The following is a 17,841-nucleotide window of genomic DNA, read 5'->3' on the forward strand; positions in this document are numbered from 1 at the left end:
CCAAAGTGTTTCGCTGTGTGTTATCCCTGCTCAATAATGGATGAGTCCACCTGTGTGGATTCTCGGTTGAACAAAACCACCATGATTCTGGTTAAGGACTCTCCGGCCTATAAAGACCCAGCTGACAGGAAGGCTAGAGTCTCTAAGCTGCACGTGTTGTCTATTGCTCTGTCGCTAACGCTGACAGAGTGGGTGAAGCTGTTGCGCAGTGACCTGGAGGGTTACCAGTTTCCTCCTGCCTTCACTGAATTAGCGGTCTAACTGGTCCAGGGGCTGCAGTTTGTCTGCAATGCCTCCTTTTGGATGCAGATCCCTTGCTTTCTAAACTGTTTCAGTGGTAGTGCTTCGCCGGGTATTGTGGCTGAAGTGTTGGACTGCGGCTCAGGTCTTTAAAAAGGCCCTAGCTGATCTGTCTTTTTCAAGGTGATCTTTTGTTTGTGGCCACCCTGGATGATATCATTAAGAGTGTCACAGGGGAGAAGAGTACTTTCCTTCCACAGTCAAAGAAGGGGAAGGAGCCAAGTCGCAAGCGTGGCCCTTCCTTTTCGCTGCACAGAAGGTTTTTTTCGTCCCTCTGTGACCACTGACAAAGGTCAAAGTCTATTAAGCCCCCCTTGGGAGGCCTCAAGTGGCCCTGGTCGGGCAAACCGAGAGCGGATTTCTCCAGACCCCCAGATAATGCTCCTTCGGCATGAAGAAGCGCCCTCACCCAGAGTCCAGATGGGGGGACGTCTTTGCTGGTTTCAGGGCCCATAGACCTCTCTGACAAACAAGTGGGTCCACAAAGCGATTCTGTCTTGTTACAAGATCGAGTTCCAGAATTGTCCTCAAGCTGATTTTTTCCATCCAATCTGCATCCGTCTCCAGACCACTTGTTAGCCCTCCGGGGCGCTGTGCAAGGCCTGTTGCTCCAAGGGGTGATTGTCCCGGTTCCAGAACGTTTCCAGGGCTTTTATTCGAACCTGTTTACGATCCCCCCCAAAAAAAGGGTATGGTACGGCCCATTTTGGACCTGGAGGCCCTGATCCGCTATGTACAGAAGTTCAGAATGGAGTCCATTCGCTCTCTGGTGGCATTGCTTCATCAGGGGGACTTTCTTGCCTCCATCAACATCAATGATGCCTACCTGCACATTTCTCCACTTTGCTGTGGGAGAGGAGCATTATCAGTTTGCGGCGTTGTCCTTTGGACTCGCCTCTGTTCCTCGGGTCTTCACCAAAGTGGTGGCCCCGGTTCTGGTGCTGCTGCGCCATGAGAAATGGCTGTTCTGGGCTACATGGACAACCTTCTGCTGTGAGCATCGTCCCCAACGGCCCTGAGGGTCGACGTGGAGATCACTGTTCAGACTCTGGCAGATTTTGGGTGTCTGATAAATTGCCAAAAGTCTGCATTGATTCCAGTTCGGAAATTGGTTTATCTAGGTCTGACTCTGGCCCAACATTTTCCTTCCACAGGACAAACTCAAAAAATTACAGGCGGTAGCCCGCTTGCTGCTGTCCAGCAGGTGAGTCTCCCTGCCAGCTTACATGCGGGTACTAGGCCCGATGGTGTCAATGTTTGAGTCAGTCCCATTCACTCAGTTCCATACGAGACCCCTGCAAAGGGAGATCTTGTTAAAATGGGACAAATGTTCAGAGTCTCTGGACAGATTCGGCTGAGTCAAGGAACCAAAGGGCCCCTGATCTGGTGGCTTCTTTCTTCGACAGGGAAAATCTTTTCTCCCGCTGTAATGGATGAAGGTCACCAGTCTGTCTGGGTGGGGAGAGGACCTGGGCCTGAGCTCGGCTCTGAGTCACTGGATGCTGGAAGAATCCAGGCTACCTATCAACATCTTGGAACTTCGGGCGATCAGACTCTGTCTGGATCATTGGACGAATCGACTTCAGGGGCTCCGATACAGATCCAGTCAGACAATGCCACGGCGGTTCCTATGTCAACCACCAGGGAGGAACAAGGAGTGTGTTGGCTGGCCTGGAAGTAGCTGGCATTCTACGGTGAGAGTTTTGTCCCAGCCAACTCCGCCATTCACATTCCGGGGGTGGACAACTGGCAGGTCGATTACCTCAGTCGTCGAGTATTGGAACAAGGGGAGTGGTCCCTCTATTAGAAGGTATTTCAACAGATCTGTCTACACTGGGGATCTCCAGAGGTAGATCTGATGGCAAGGAAGGAAGTATCTATCTATCCAGTGGCGGCCCGCACATAGGGGGCGCCCTGGCGCGGCACCCCCCTGCTGTAGGCACAAAAAAATATATATATATATATATATATATATATATATATATATATATATATATATATATATATATATAATATATATAAAATATAATTTTTTTTTTTTTTTTGTGTCCCCTTTAAGAAACTTGAGAAAAAAAATCCTTTACTTAAATTTTTTTTGAGCGCCGGCCACCATTGCCCTATGAAGCGCCACATCAATGCAATCTTTAGATTGCATGTATGGCGCTTCATTTGCAGGCTTTCATCACGCCTATCGAGCGCATTGCAAAGCGCTGATAAGCTTCCTGTCCCCGTGACAGTGCTTCTATGGGCGCTGGGAGGCGGGAGCATTGTTACTTCCGGCCATTCGTCTTTCAGACGAAAAGCGGAAGTGACGTCACCGGGCAGCACACATTACTTTGCAAAGCCCGAGCGGAACGGCTAGGTAAGCCGATGGATGCCTGGGTTGTGTCACGTCACATGTGGATTAAATACCTTGATCGCCCCCAAAGTCATCAGCCCGTGCAGTGCACGGGCTGATGACTTTGGGGGCGATCAAGCCAATCCTGCACTGCATGTTCACCCATCCACCTCGGAGCCTGTTATTGTAGTTAGACTGCTGGGACTTGTAGTTCTCCATCTTCTCCTAGGAATCATGGAGAAGATGGAGATTGGAGAACTACAAGTCCCAGCAGGTTTTACATACAATAAGGCTCTGAGGTGGATGGGTGTGGTGGATTGCGCAGGTAAATAAATTATTTAATTTGCCTTTTACTATTTAAATCTAGTAAGGGGATTGGAGGACCTCAATTATGAGGAAAGACTGCAAACACTAAATGTATTCTTAAAAGGAGATATGATAGCGATTTATGATAGCGTCCCCCCCCCCCTGTAATATGTACAGGGGGGGGTAATATGTACAGGAGGGTCACAGGGAAATATGTACAGGGGGTGTAATATGTACAGGAGGGTGTAATATGTACATGGAGGGGCGTAATATGTACAGGGGGGTAATATATACAGGAGGGGGACGGGGGGTAATATGTACAGGAGGGGGTACTATGTACATGGAGGGGGGTAATATGTACTGTACAGGTGGGTGTAATATGTATAGGGAGGGGGGTAATATGTACAAGAGGGTATAATATGTACAGGAGGGGGTAATATGTACAGGAGGGGGATGGGGAAATATGTACGGGGGGTAATATGTACATGAATGAATGAATGAATGAAAAACGTATAAAGCGCGGCGCATGCGAACTGAATCGCTTCTGGGCGCTAGTTGGAGGGGGGTAATATGTACAGGAGTGTGTAATATGTACATGGAGGGGGGTAATATGTACAGGGGGGATGGGGTAATATGTACAGGGGGGGTAATATGTACAGGAGTGTGTAATATGTACATGGAGGGGGGTAATATGTACAGGGGGGATGGGGTAATATGTACAGGGGGGGTAATATGTACAGGGAGGAGGGTTACATGTACAGGAGGAGGGTAATATGTACAGGTGGGTGTAATATGTACAGGGAGGAGGGTAATATGTACAGGAGGAGGGTAATATGTACAGGAGGAGGGTAATATGTACAGGTGGGTGTAATATGTAGAGGGAGGATGGTAATATGTACAGGGAGGAGGGTAATATGTACAGGGAGGAGGGTAATATGTACAGGGAGGAGGGTAATATGTACAGGGAGGAGGGTAATATGTACAGGGAGGAGGGTAATATGTGCAGGTGGGTGTAATATGTACAGGTGGGTGTAATTTGTACAGGGAGGAAGGTAATATGTACATGTGGGTGTACTATGTACAAGGAGGGGGGGAAATGTACATGAGGGGTTAATATGTACAGGGAAAGGAGGGGGGATAGGTACAGGAGGATGTAATATGTACAGGGAGGGGAGTTAATATGTACAGGTTGTTGTTATATGTACAAGGAGGGGGCTTATATGTACAGTAGGGGGCTTGTATGTACAGGGAAGGTGGGGTATGTACAGGAGGATGTAATATGTACAGGGAGAGGAGTTAATATGTACAGGTGGGTGTAATATGTACAGGGAGGGGGCTATTATGTAAAGGGGGGGTAATATATCTGTGACCGAGGCTGCACTATATACCCTGATCTGTGACTGAGGCTGTACTATATACCCTATCAGTAATGCTGAGCTATATACCCTGATCTGTGAGACTGAGCTGTATACTCTGTGCTGTGATGCTGGGGCTGTATACTCTGTGCTGTGATGCTGGGGCTGTATACTCTGTGCTGTGATGCTGGGGCTGTATACTCTGTGCTGTGATGTTGGGGCTGTATACTCTGTGCTGTGATGTTGGGGCTGTATACTCTGTGCTGTAAAGTTGGGGCTGTATACTCTGTGCTGTGATGTTGGGGCTGTATACTCTGTGCTGTGATGTTGGGGCTGTATACTATGTGCTGTGATGCTGGGGCTGTATACTCTGTGCTGTGATGTTGGGGCTGTATACTCTGTGCTGTGATGTTGGGGCTGTATACTCTGTGCTGTGATGCTGAGCTGTATACTCCTGACACTATGGGTGGAAGCAAGTGGAATACAGGGGACGGAGTGAGTATTCTATACGGGGTAGGGCTTATGAGAAGTGGGAGGGGTCAAAAATGAAAGGAGAGGTCTGGCGCCCCCCCATCCTAAAACTTCACCAGCCGCCACTGTATCTATTTATCTATCTATCTATCTCGTATATAATTTGAATGATTTATCAAAGATATGTAGACATTTTTAAATATCTCTGACTTGCATAAACATTCAGATCTTTCTAACAGTTAGAGGAGTTGGTGAGTTAGGATGGACTTTGGAGCAGACCAATGGATGTTTTAAGGGTCCTTTCACAGTAGCGGACCGTTCGTCCGCTCATTACAAGTCCGTTAACGGACTTGTAATGAATCCCTATGGGAACGCGTCCGTTAGCGGATGGAGCATCCGCTAGCGTCCGCGTCAGTCGGGATCCGCTTTTCCGAACGGAAGAAACCCTATTTTTCTTCCGTTCGGCGGAGCGGAACTGATGCAGATGGACAGACGGTCCGTCTGCATCAGGTTCCCCATAGGGGACAGCGGAGCAGAGACAGGGCGGTCCATGCACTGTGTGCGGGGACCGCCCTATCCGCCGACAGCTGAGCGGGGATCCCCGCTGAGCCGACGGAGACACACGGAGCGGACCCGGAAACGGTCCGCTCCGTGTGAAAGAGCCCAAAAGATGACTTTGCTTGTTTAAACAGTTCCTCACTTGAACACAATGTTTTTTTCTAGACAAGGATTGTTTCTGTATAAATGCAGTCTGTAACTTTTTGTCTCAATGGCTGTATTTGTCCCTTCTGTTTATCTATTAAAGCTGGGACAACATCTCCTTGTTTTGTGACGAGAACCTTCATTGTTATAACATGTCTGCTTAAACACAGGAGTTGTAAAAACCTTCAATGTTTGATGTATAGTTGACTTTGCAATATCTAAGCTCATTTGTGTTTCTCTGAAAAGTTTCCAAACGAGCAACAGTCCAATTATTGCGAAATCCTGGTTTATCAGTATTTTTGAGGCCTAAGCAAAATTTTAACATCTCTGCCAGTAAATTTTAAATGTAGTAGTATTATTATCATCATTATTGTCAGCTATGACTAAGCACTAGTTTCAGTGCGAAACACGTCAACAGTCAGGTTTTATTTTGCTGTGACTTGTAGTGCTGTCCTTTTTAATAAAAGGCTAAAATCTGTTCAGAGTGCGGCTGTCCAGAGACAATTTTTGTTCCTGCTTTGCTAAGTGCATTGCCTGCACCTGAGTTGTCTGCAACAGAGGATATTCATCTGGGTTCCCACCTGGAGCGGCTATTCCCTTTTCCCCTTAAATGCAGTATTATTATTATTTTTTTTAATGACCTCACAACAGTCCGCAATTGTAAACAGTGTTCAAATCACACATGTGAAGTATTGCCATGATCGTCAGAGTGAGAGCAATATTTCTAGCAAAAGACATCCTCTGTAACCTGGTTACTGTAATAAAATGTTTTTTGGTAGATTTTTAGTTAACAGTTTTGTTTTGGCATTCCACGAGTGTGTGCAATTTCAAAGCATGACATGTTGGATATCAATTTACTCGGCATAAAATCTTTCACATTATACAAAAAAATTGGGCTAACTTTACTGTGTTTGTTTTTTTTTTTTGTATTCATGAAAGTGTCTTTTCTTTTTTTTTTTTTTTACAGCGAGTTGAGTTTACACCAAAAATCTCTATTTTTGTCTCGTCAGACCATATGACCACCTCCCATTCCTCCTCTGGATCATCCAGATGGTCATTGGCAAACTTCAGATGGGCATGGACATATGCTGGCTTGAGCAGGGGGACCTTATGTGCGCTGCTGGATTTTAATCCATGTTGGCGTAGTGTGCTACTAATGGTTTTCTTTGAGACTGTGTGGTCCCAGCACTCTTCAGGTTATTGACCAGGTCCTGTCATGTAGTTCTGAGCTGATCCCTCACCTTCCTCATGATCATTGATGCCCCACAAGGTGAGATCTTGCATGGAGCCCTAGACCAAGGGAGATTGACCGTCATCTTGAACTTCTTCCTTTTTATAATAATTGTGCCAACAGTTGTTGCCTTCTCACCAAGCTGCTTGCCTATTGTCATGTAACCCATCCCAGCGTTGTCCAGGTCTACAATTTTATCCCTGATATCCTTGCACAGCTCTCTGGTCTTGGCCATTGTGGAGAGGTTGGAGTCTGTTTTGGAGTGTGGACAGATGTCTTTTATACAGGTAACGGGTGCAAACAGGTGCAGTTAATACAGGTAATGAGTGGAGAACAGGAGGGCTTCTTAACCACTTGTCCACATGAGGACGTCCTCCACTTTGTGCGGTAATATCTGAATGATGGGTGCAGCTACAGGCATCATTCAGATATCGCCGATTCTCTGCACGATAAGAATGATCAAAGGGGCAGTTCCGCCACTTGATCGTTCTTATAGGCAGCAGGATGGGATGTGTCCCCCGTCCCCCCCCCCATGCCGCCATCCCGTGCTTCTCCGGGCTAGTGAAATTTACAGTGTGTAGAGGATATATATACATCCCAGGAGTTGTACATATATTTATACACTGTATAGTTTAGCTAGATCAGCTATTCCTATTTGTCAGGCAGTAGATTGTGCTAGCTGCAGTGTTCTAACGTGTTGTATTGCCCATGTGCTGTATAGTTTGCACCTAAACCTACTTGGTGTTACTGCACTTGTGCTGTTTAGTTTGCACCTAAACCCTACTTGGTGTATACTGCAAGTGTGCTCTGTAGTTTGCACCTAAAGCTACTTGGTGTATACTGCAAGTGTGCTTATTAGTTTGCACATAAAGCTACTTGATGTGTACTGCACGTGTCCTCTGCACCTAAAGCTACGAGGTGTGTGTACTGATTTTATCTTCTTCTTCAGGCCATTATAATGTCTGGAAGGACAACAAAGAGAGGCAGAGAGTCACAAGGGCAAGCAGGCTCTGCATCTAGAGGCAACAGTTCTGGTGGTGGACACGGTGCATCCTCTTCAGCGTGTGGCCAGTGCACACGCTCATCTTTCTTTTCGGGAGCTGGCCGGGGTTGAGCCTCATCATGCAGACAAATTGGTAGAGAGGATGACCAAGCCATCCTCATCCTCGTTTTCATCCTCTCTCACCCAGGCTTAGGGTACTTTGTCTGGCAAATTAGCTGCCAAGGCCTCCTCTTCCCTCTGCTCAATTGCATCACTTACTCCTTCCCTAGTCCCACCATGTCCTTCTGAGGAGTCCCCCGAACTGTTTCAACACAGTGTTGGGTACATGCTGCATGAAGATGCGCAGCGTTTTGAAGGCTCCGATAATGGAACACAGATGGAGGAAGGCAGTAATGTGAGCCCAGAGAGAGGGGGTGCCGGAGAGGGACAGCAATCTGGCAGTCATGTTCCCCCAGCTGCAGCATACTGCCAGGTTTTCGACAGTGATGAGGAGGGAGGGGATGATGAGGTCACTGACTCTACTTGGGTGCCTGATAGGAAAGAGGAGAAGGAAGAGGCACAGGCACATCTCCAAAGAGGCAGGATGCCCTCCAGGGGCCAGCTTAAGGGCAGCACACCAACTTCATTACATCGCAGAGCTACGCCTGTGCAGGGCGCTGCTGTGTCTCAACGTTACTGCAAAAGTTCTTTGGCATGGGCCATCAGATCGCACCATTGCTATTTGCAACATATGTCTCAAGCGTATCTCGCGTGGCCAAAACATCACCCGCTTGGGCAACACATGCTTGACCAGACATATGTCGACCTGCCATGCAGTTCATTGGCAAGCATACCTGAAAGACCCACACCAAAGAACAAAGTGGACCTCCCCTTTCCCCTCATGAGCTGGGATCTCCAACCCCACTATACCCTCAGTCCTCTCTGAAGCCTGCACTGATAGGACTGAAGGTGTAGAATTTGGTGTGTCACAACCTAGTAGTACATGCGGGCAATCTACTATCGGTACACCGATGTCAGATTGTACCAGCCACATTTCCCTGCCCCAGCTGCTGCAGCGCCAAAAGAAGTACTCTCCTAGCCATCCACATGCCCAGTGGTTGAATGCTAGCTTAGCCAAATTGCTAGCACTTCAACTGCTGCCTTTTCAGTTGGTAGATTCTGCCCCCTTCCGTGAGTTTGTGCAATGTGCGGTACCTCAGTGGCAAGTTCCCAAACGCCACTTTTTCTCACGGAAGGCGATTCCGGCTCTCTACCGCCATGTGGAAAGCAATGTCCATGCCTCGCTGGACAGGGCGATCAGTGGTAAGGTGCATATCACTGCTGACTCATGGTCCAGCAGGCATAGACAGGGACGTTACCGCTCTTTCACGGCGCATTGGGTGACTCTGCTGGCAGCTGGGAAGGACGCAGGGCAAGGTACAGTAGTGTTGAAGGTTGTTCCGCCACCACGCCTCCAAAACACTCCTACCGGTTGTGACACACCTCTCTCCTCCACCCCCTCCTCTTCTTCCTCTGTGGCCTCTTCCTGTGCTTATGTTTCCTCTGAACCAGCTGTGCTCCGTAGGCGTACAAGGGGCTACGCAGGAATGCAGGCAAAGAGATGCCATGCGGTGCTAGAGCTGGTGTGCTTGGGAGACAGGAGCCACACTGGGGCAGAGGTTCTGTCAGCTCTGCAGGGGCAGGCTCAGAGGTGGTTTACGCCATGCCAGCTGAAGCCAGGAATGGTGGTTAGCGACAATGGCACCAACTTCCTCTCTGCCCTGCGACAAGGACAACTGACCCATGTGCCCTGTTTTGCTCATGTTCTGAATTTGGTGGTGCAGCGGTTCTTGGGCAGGTACCCGGGCTTACAGGATGTCCTGAAGCAGGCCAGGAAAGTGTGTGTGCATTTCCGAAGGTCATATAATGCCAGTACTCGGCTGACAGACCTCCAAAGGGAATACAACCTGCCCAAGAACCGCCCAATCTGTGACATGCCCACCAGATGGAACTCTCCATTGGCCATGCTGCAGCGGCTGCACACGCAGCAGAGGGCCATCAATGAGTACCTGTGCCAATATGGCAGCAGAACTGGGTCAGGGGAGCTTGTTTTTTTTCCCCACGCCAGTGGGCCTTGATCAGGGATGCATGCACTGTCCTGTCACCATTTGAGGAGGCCACAAGGATGGTGAGCAGTGACAGTGCATGCACCAGTGAGACTGTCCCTCTTATTCACATGTTGGAGCACACGCTATGTGGAACAATGGACAGGGCCCTTGAGGCAGAACAGAAGGAGGAAGAGGAGGACTTCCTTACCTCTCAAGGCCCCCTTTATCCAGACAGTGGTCCTGCTTGCCCGCCTAGCACACAGGAAGGGGACGATGAGGAGGAGGATTGTATCATCAGCATGGAGGTGGAGCCTATCACTCAGCATCAGCAGCAGCAGTCTTCAAGGGATCATTTACAGTCCCAAGGAACCCATGGACTTTTATGTGGCTGGGATGAGGTGGCTGCGGATCCTGTCGTCCTCAGTGACCCAGAGGACTGTGCCCCGAATGCCTCAGCAAACCTACGCTGCATGGCCTCCCTGATCCTGCAAAGCCTGCGTAAGGATCCTCGTGTTCATGGTATAAAGGAGAGGGATCACTACTGGCTGTCAACTCTCCTTGATCCACGTTACAAAAGTAAGGTTGCAGAGCTTATCTTGCCGTCGCAGAGGGATCAGAAGATGAAACATCTTCGGAGGCCTTGCAGAAAGGTCTGTGCAACGCGTTCCCAGAACCTGGGGGATTACCAAATCCTGGTCCTGGACAACGTGTTGCTGAGGCTTCGGTGAGTCAAAGAAGGAGCGGTGGAGAAGGTGGCCATCTGACCGATGCATTCAGACAATTTTTTTTTACCATTGGACACACCCAATATTGATGATGTCTCCTGCTTCTCTCCTCCTCCTGTCTCCCATCTGTTGCCTCTGCAAGACAATCAGAAGGATTGCCTCATCAATTTTCAGGATGACAGGATCCATATTTCTCTGAAAATTTCACAAAATGGCAAAAAAAATCAAATAGACTCAGAAATTCTCTCTCTCTCTCTCTCTCTCTCTCTCTCTCTCTCTCTCTCTCTCTCTCTCTCTCTCTCTCTCTCTCTCCTAACAAAATGGCACCGACACATGCTCTGTAACATATTTATTCTGTTTTTTTGGCATTGTGGTAAATTTGGGAGTGTTTATAGCCTAGAGATGTGTTTTTCTTCAAAGAACGCTGCCTAACGCTAGCGCTAAAAAACGTGCAAAACCGCTAATGCAAAACGCGGTAAAAATCACGTTTTTAACGCTGATTTTTCCAGGAGTCCTACCTAGATTTACAGCTCATTTTTAAAAACGTTCATGGAAATGAAGCCTTAAGTTGAAATTAAAGTCATGAAGGCAGGTATGCAGGAATTCTTTAAAAGTACAACAGTATCAACAAAAGAGACTTGACTTGATAGTGGCTCAACAATTCTTCTGCTGGTAACAGCTTGCAAGCAGCGCACGACAATGTACGACAGCACAATGGCACGGCTGCGCAAATGGGCACAGGTGCAGCCCCTTTAAATCGCGGCCTGCCACATACTCCGTGACTGCCTGCGGGACCCACGGAGTCTGTCTGCCGCTTTCCCTCGATCGTGACACAGAGCTGCAGAATGGGGAGATACCTATGTAAACAAGGCATTCCCCCCCCCTCACCTTCCAGGACAGCTACTTGAGAGATGATTGACTCCACCCTCTACAGGAAGCACAAATCGGAAACAATTTAAATGGCCCCTCCCTTTCCTCTGACCCTCAGTTGTTTTGTGTTTCCAGACCCTCCAGGAGCACAGACATGTTTTTTGTTTTTCCTAGGTCTGGTAACTGTGTTTAGTCCCTGTTTTTGTCAGCCAGAAGGGTTCCCTGTTGTTGGAGGTACTTGCTTACCTGCAAGGGTAATGGCAACTTCCTTCAGGTTTTCCCCAGCTCTGCTGGTGGAAGCCTTGTATTCATCAGCTTCACCGAGATGTACCAAAATGGCGTCGGACTTACGGTGACACGGCAAGATGGCAACCAGAAGTCACGTGACACATTTTCCAGTGCCGCGTTCATAAGGAACATGGCGCAGTACACTAAGGACATGCTGCCTGGGACAGCAGCCTATTCTCCTCGGCCGATCACCACTCACCAATGCAGCTTGAAGATAGGCCTGAGGAGGGAGCACCCGCTCGGATGGAACCAGCTGCAGCCTCCAGTTCCCATATTATCCCCAATGTAAACCCTTGTCTGTAATTATGCAGCAGGGGACCTTTTTTTGTATGGGCCTGCATTTTTCTTATGGCTCTTGTTTCTGTTCTTTTCTAGGATAGACGGATGAAAAAGAAATTCAGAAACTGTAGAGCCAGGCTACCTAATGGATTTAAAAAACTTTTTTGTAGGGCTGTTACTGATTAAAATTTTCGTGTTCAATTAATCGTTTTTTTTTTTTATCGATCGACTAATTTCATTTAATTATAATGCACATACAGATCCAACTACTTTGTAGCTGATCTCCTTGCATTGCAACTCTGCAGTAGTCAGTGGTAAATGTGGTATACACTTTATACAATCGCGCGACACTAGTTAGTTTCCACAATCCATACGTTTTTATAATTAAATTTAAACTAACTTTCTACGTTTTTCTTAAAGTTTAATAAGAAAAAATTACTTTCGTCAGTGCTACAGTTTGAATTAAAAAAAAAAACTGTTTAAACTGTGAAGTTATCACAGTTTACACAAATATGTTTTAAATTCAAACTGTAGCACTGACGAAAGTAAATTTTTCTTATTAAACTTTAAGAAAAACTTAGAAAGTTAGTTTAAATTTAATTATAAAACATATCTAGTATATTGACTTCAGTCACTTCATAGTAGGCATCACTTTAGCCAGTCACGCAGACATACCAGAGTGTTTACATTTTCTGGAAGCAGACATGATCGCATTTTATTGACAATATATCCTAAAGAACTGAAGTCTTTCGAACGGAACAGATGTTGCCGATACGCAAAGAATTGTCTGCACAAAACTGCTTAGGACAGGAAAACGATGGTTGTTTTTGCCCCCTTCCCCTGATGGAGCCTGATGCATCCTCGTGCTCCACAGATGCAAAGGTACCTCAATCCAATGGGTGCAGTTTTCTCGCATCCAGCAGGGTAAGTCTCTCTGTCCAGGCTGTCCGGTGACGTCAAGAATTTTGATCGATTTAAAAAAAATTTAAGATTAATCGAGGAATTAATCTTTAATTTCCCCAGCCCTACTTTTTTGTGAAGATTGTTTTCCATCTAGGGCTAGTTCAGAGACTTCCTCTTTTAACTACTTCCCGACGGCCGTACGACTATTGACGGCTGCGGGGTGGTTCTAATTCTCTGAGGCGCCCTCAATAGACGTCCGCCCCTTTGCTCGTTCCCCGCGCGCGCTCCCGAGCGCGCAGCGGGGAACTGCTGTGCTGCCCGTGTCCCTCGGACACAGCCAGTCACAGATCGCCGTGAACGGCCAATCGGAGCGGCCGTTTCCTAGGCGATCTGTGTGGCCAATGAGAGATGATCTCATATGTTTACATATGAGATCATCTCTCATTGCCGGCTCTCGCAGACAGTGGTGCTGTCAGGGAGAGAGGAGACCGATCTGTGTCTCTTGTACATAGAGACACAGATCGGTCACCCCCCCCAGTCACCCCCCTTCCCCCACAGTTAGAACACTAATTAGGGTACACATTTAACCCCTTCCTCATCCCCTAGTGTTAACCCCTTCCCTGCCAGTCACATTTATACAGTAATTAGTGCATATTTATAGCACTGATTGCAGTATAAATGTGAATGGCACCAAAAATGTGTCAAAAGTGTCCGATGTGTCCGCCATAACGTTGCAGTCGCAATAAAAATCGCAGATCGCCACCATTACTAGTAAAAAATAATAAAAAAATAATAATTCTGTCCCTTATTTTGTAGGCGCTATAACTTTTGCGCAAACCAGTCGCTTATTGCGATTTTTTTTTTTTTTTTTACTAAAAATATGTAGAGTACGTATCGGCCTAGACTGAGGATAACATTTTTTTTTTTAAAAAAAAATTGAGCCATTTATTACAGCAACAAGTAAACAATTTTTATTTTATTTTTCAAAATTGTCGCTGTATTTTTGTTTATAGCGCAAAAAATAAAAACCGCAGAGGTGATCAAATACCACCAAAAGAAAGCTCTATTTGTGGGAAAAAAAGACGTCAATTTTGTTTGGGAGCCACGTCGCACGACCGCGCAATTGTCAGTTAAAGCGACACAGTGCCGAATCACAAAAAGTCCTCTGGGCAGGAAGGGGGTTTAAGTGCCCAGTAAGGAAGTGGTTAAAGAGTTATTGTCTTCTATGAAGGAGGTGGTAGCCTCCTTCCGGTCTTTCAGTGACAGGGAAGCAGGTCCGGGACCTTCTTCCTCTGGTCCCAGGACTCGAGAACCTTCAGCTTCAGCTGAAGCTTCAGCTTCAGACCCCCTCCTCGGTCCGAGATCAGTGATTTACACTACACCCCAGATCTGGAAGAAGGGGAGAACCCGAGCTCCTCATCTAATGGGGTTTCCGCATCAGTGGGGGAGGCGGGTAACCCTAAGTTTCTTTTTCCAGCAGAGAAATTTATGAACTTTTGAAATCAATTTATGCCTCTGAATAGATTGATTTACCACAACAAATCCAATCTGTTCAGGATAGAATGTATAGGGGGCTTCAGGGGCGGAAGTCCAGGACTTTCCCGGTTCACCGGTCACTTAAAGATATGATTCTGTCAGAATAGAAATATCCGGAAAGGAGAATGTTCCAATCTAAAGGGCACAAAAGATGATTTATTTTTCTGAAATTGAAGAGACTTTCTTTGAAAGTCCTATGCTAGATGCCCCTATGTCTCGAGTTTCTAAGAAGTCAGACCTGTCCTTTAAAGACTCAGGGGTCATGAAAGAGCAAATGGATGGAAAGGCCGATTCTTTGCTGCGTAAGGCCTGGGATGCTTCAGCTTTATCTTTTGGGTCCAGTTGTGTAGCATCCACCTGTGTGGCTAGAAATTTAGATGTATGGGTTCAGCATCTGGATGAGCTCCTTTCATCTGACACCCCCAAAGAGGAGATTAAGGAGTCCCTCCCACTCATTGCTAAGTCAGTAGCCTTCTTGGCTGATGCAGCTGCATCCTCTGGTAAAGCTACAGCAAGGTCTTTTGCTCTCATTAATTCAGCCAGATGAGCAATCTGGCTTAAGTCTTGGGAGGGGGACCTGGTCTCCAAGAACAAGCTCTGCGCCATTCTCTTTGAAGGCTAGCTCTTATTCGGTTCCTCCTTGGTGGAAGTACTAGCTCTTTCCTCTGAGAAGAGTAAAGGGTTTCCTTCTTCTTAAAAGAATAAGCCACAGAATAAGAAGACTTTTCGTGGTTTCCAAAACAAAGCTAATTTTGGAACCAACAGGCGAAGAAAAAGTGGTCTTTTAACAAAGATAAGCAAAAGAAGGGGACTCTCTTTACTGCTTAAAACCCCTTCCAAAAATCCCCAGTGATGCCAGGATAGGGGTAGGGGGAAGGTTGTGCCATTTCGTCAAGGAGGTTACAGGTTGTAATTCAAAAATCTTCCACCCCAGAGATTTTATCTTGCTCATCTGCCGAGAAACCAAGAGAGACGGCAAGCCATGTTGAATCTAGTTTCCATGTGGGAAACAGAAGGGGTTATATCCCCTGTTTCGGAAAATCAAAAATTCCGGGAATTTTTTCCCCACGTCTTTTTGGTTCAGAAAGCCTCCGGCGGCTTCCGAATGGTCATTAATTTGAGTGTCCTGAACAAGTATATTCTCTACAGACGTTTCCGGATGGACAACATTTATTCTGTAAGGAATCTAATATGGCCTGAGGTATTCATGGTTACCCTGGATCTTCGCTTATCTTCACGTGAGTGTCGGTTCCAGCTGTTGGGAGTTACATCAAAGCACGTTTCAGGAGATTGTGCTAAGATGGGGTCTTCCTGCAGTGGATCTTTTTGCCTCTAGTCTCAACAGAAAACTGCCAGCGTTTTTTCTCACTGGAGAGAGAGACAGGGTCATTGGGGATGGATGCTCTCTCCTTCCCGTGGGATTTCGCTCTGGCCTACGCCTTCCCTCCTTTTTTCCCTTCTACCTCTCTGGTAGTTCGGAAAATTATTCAGGATCGGGCAGAAGTGGTTCTGATTGCCCCCCTGGTGGCCCAGGAGGAGTTGGTTTTCCTCTCTGAAGACACTCTCGGTGGATGTTCTCTGACCCCTACCAGAGAGGAAGGATCTACTCCATTAGGGACCAGTATTGCATCCAAACCTGAGACCTTCCATTTGACGGCCTGGAGGCTGAGCGGCGCATTTTACAGTTGAAAGGGTGTTCAGAGACCGTTATTCAAACTATCCTGGACAGCTGCAGTTGGTAACTAGAAGAATCTATGGGAAAGTTTGGAAAACTTTTTATTCTTGGCAAAGGCAATCCGGTTTAGATTCTTTTTCTACTCCCTGTGTTCTAGAGTGTTTACACAGATGAGTGGAAAAAGGTCTATCTGTCAGCACCCTTAGGGTTCAGGTTGCGGCCCTGTTTGTATTTTCGGACAAGAGTCTAGCGGAAGATCCTTTTTAGTCAGAAGGTTCCTTTCAGGCCAGCCACCTGCAGCAGGGTGCATTGTGCCAGCCACCCACAGCAGGGTGCACCGTGCAAGCCAGCCACTAACCCACGGCAGACCCACAGGCCATGGCCAGCGGCCATCAGCACCCACAGGTCCATAGCCAGCAGGACCCCCAGATGCACAGGCAGCTCCCAGCAGGACCCACATGTGTGGGTTCTGCTGGGAGCTGGCCACTGACCTGTGGGTCCTGCTGGCCACTGACCTATGGGCCCTGCTTTGCAGGGCCAATTGGGAGTGGGTGCACCGCGAGATGGAGCAGTGGGAGGGCGCCCAGGGTTTGTGCCCATTGGGCTGCCTCGGAGGGGGAGCGCCACCAGATTTCACAGAGTGGGGATCTCCCACTTACCTGGCAGCCACTGTCATACGAAGTCCCGCCTCTTGGACTGGCTCCTATGATAGACAGCACACGGATGATGTCCATCATGGAAGCGGCCACGCTGGGTAAGTGGGAGATCTCCGCTCTGTGTAATCCGGCTGGTCTCCTCTCTAACCCCCAGGCACTGGTGAGGATGCTCTGATGGGCACTAGTGAGGCTGCGCTGATGGGCACTGGTGAGGCTGCGCTGATGGGCACTGGGGATGGTGAGCTTATTTGGTGGTTCAAAGGACCACTTGACTGGACTTGCCCTCCAGGCCTAAGGCTGCCAGCCCTCCCCTGGAAGGGAGCCTGCCGAGTGGCTACAATAGAAATGGAGCTGCGGCACTGCCCACCCCCTGCCCCTGGTCTGTCATCTGTGACCTGTTGTGGAAAGGGGTGGCGGGTGGGCGGTGGCGCCGCTCAATTTCTATTGTAGCCACTCGGCAGGCTTCCGTCTTGTTTGTGGTCTTCTGGAAAATGGTTGACTCTAATTTTTTCCCCCCCAGCCTTCAGTAATGGCGGTGGAGACACTGCTGCTGCCTGCTGGGATATAGAAGGGCTCTAATGGGGGTGGGTGGGACACCTGAGATGTAAGGAAGCACTCCGCTGGCTGGGGACAGTGACACCTGAGATGTAAGGAGGCACTCCGCTGGGGACAGTGACACCTGAGATGTAAGGAAACACTCCGCTGGCTGGGGACAGTGATATCAGGGCTCCCACTCATTCTGCATTATGGTGAGTTGAACTATTTAATTTTATATTACATTGTAATAATAGATGAGTCTGTGATGGGGGATCTTTTATGGGGGGCTTTGTAATGGAGCGCAGTACACTCGTGTATAGTCGGGCAGGCTCGGCTTCTTTCGCAGTCACGTCCTGGACGTACAGGACGTGACCACGAGAGGAGCCGAACCTGCCCGACTATATACGAGTGTACTGCGCTCGGTATATGCCGGCGCAGTAATTCAAACTCGGCGCGGGTATCGGCGTATATCGCGCACCCACGATTTTCAGGGCAAAAAAGTGCGCGATATACGCCGATAAATACGGTTTGTGTGATTTTTATATATATATATATATATATGTGTGTGTGTGTGTGTGT

The 17,841-nt window shown here is 47.8% G+C and overlaps 1 protein-coding gene across 2 annotated transcripts in view; it reads left to right on the forward strand.

Annotated features, from left to right (window-relative positions):
• Positions 1-17,841, forward strand: part of PDZD4 (PDZ domain containing 4) — a 353,070-nt gene that overhangs the window by 60,760 nt on the left and 274,469 nt on the right. The gene's annotated exons all lie outside the window — the stretch shown is intronic.

The sequence above is a fragment of the Rana temporaria genome, chromosome 9, assembly GCF_905171775.1.
Source record: "Rana temporaria chromosome 9, aRanTem1.1, whole genome shotgun sequence".
In the NCBI taxonomy this organism is placed as follows: Eukaryota; Metazoa; Chordata; class Amphibia; order Anura; family Ranidae; genus Rana; species Rana temporaria.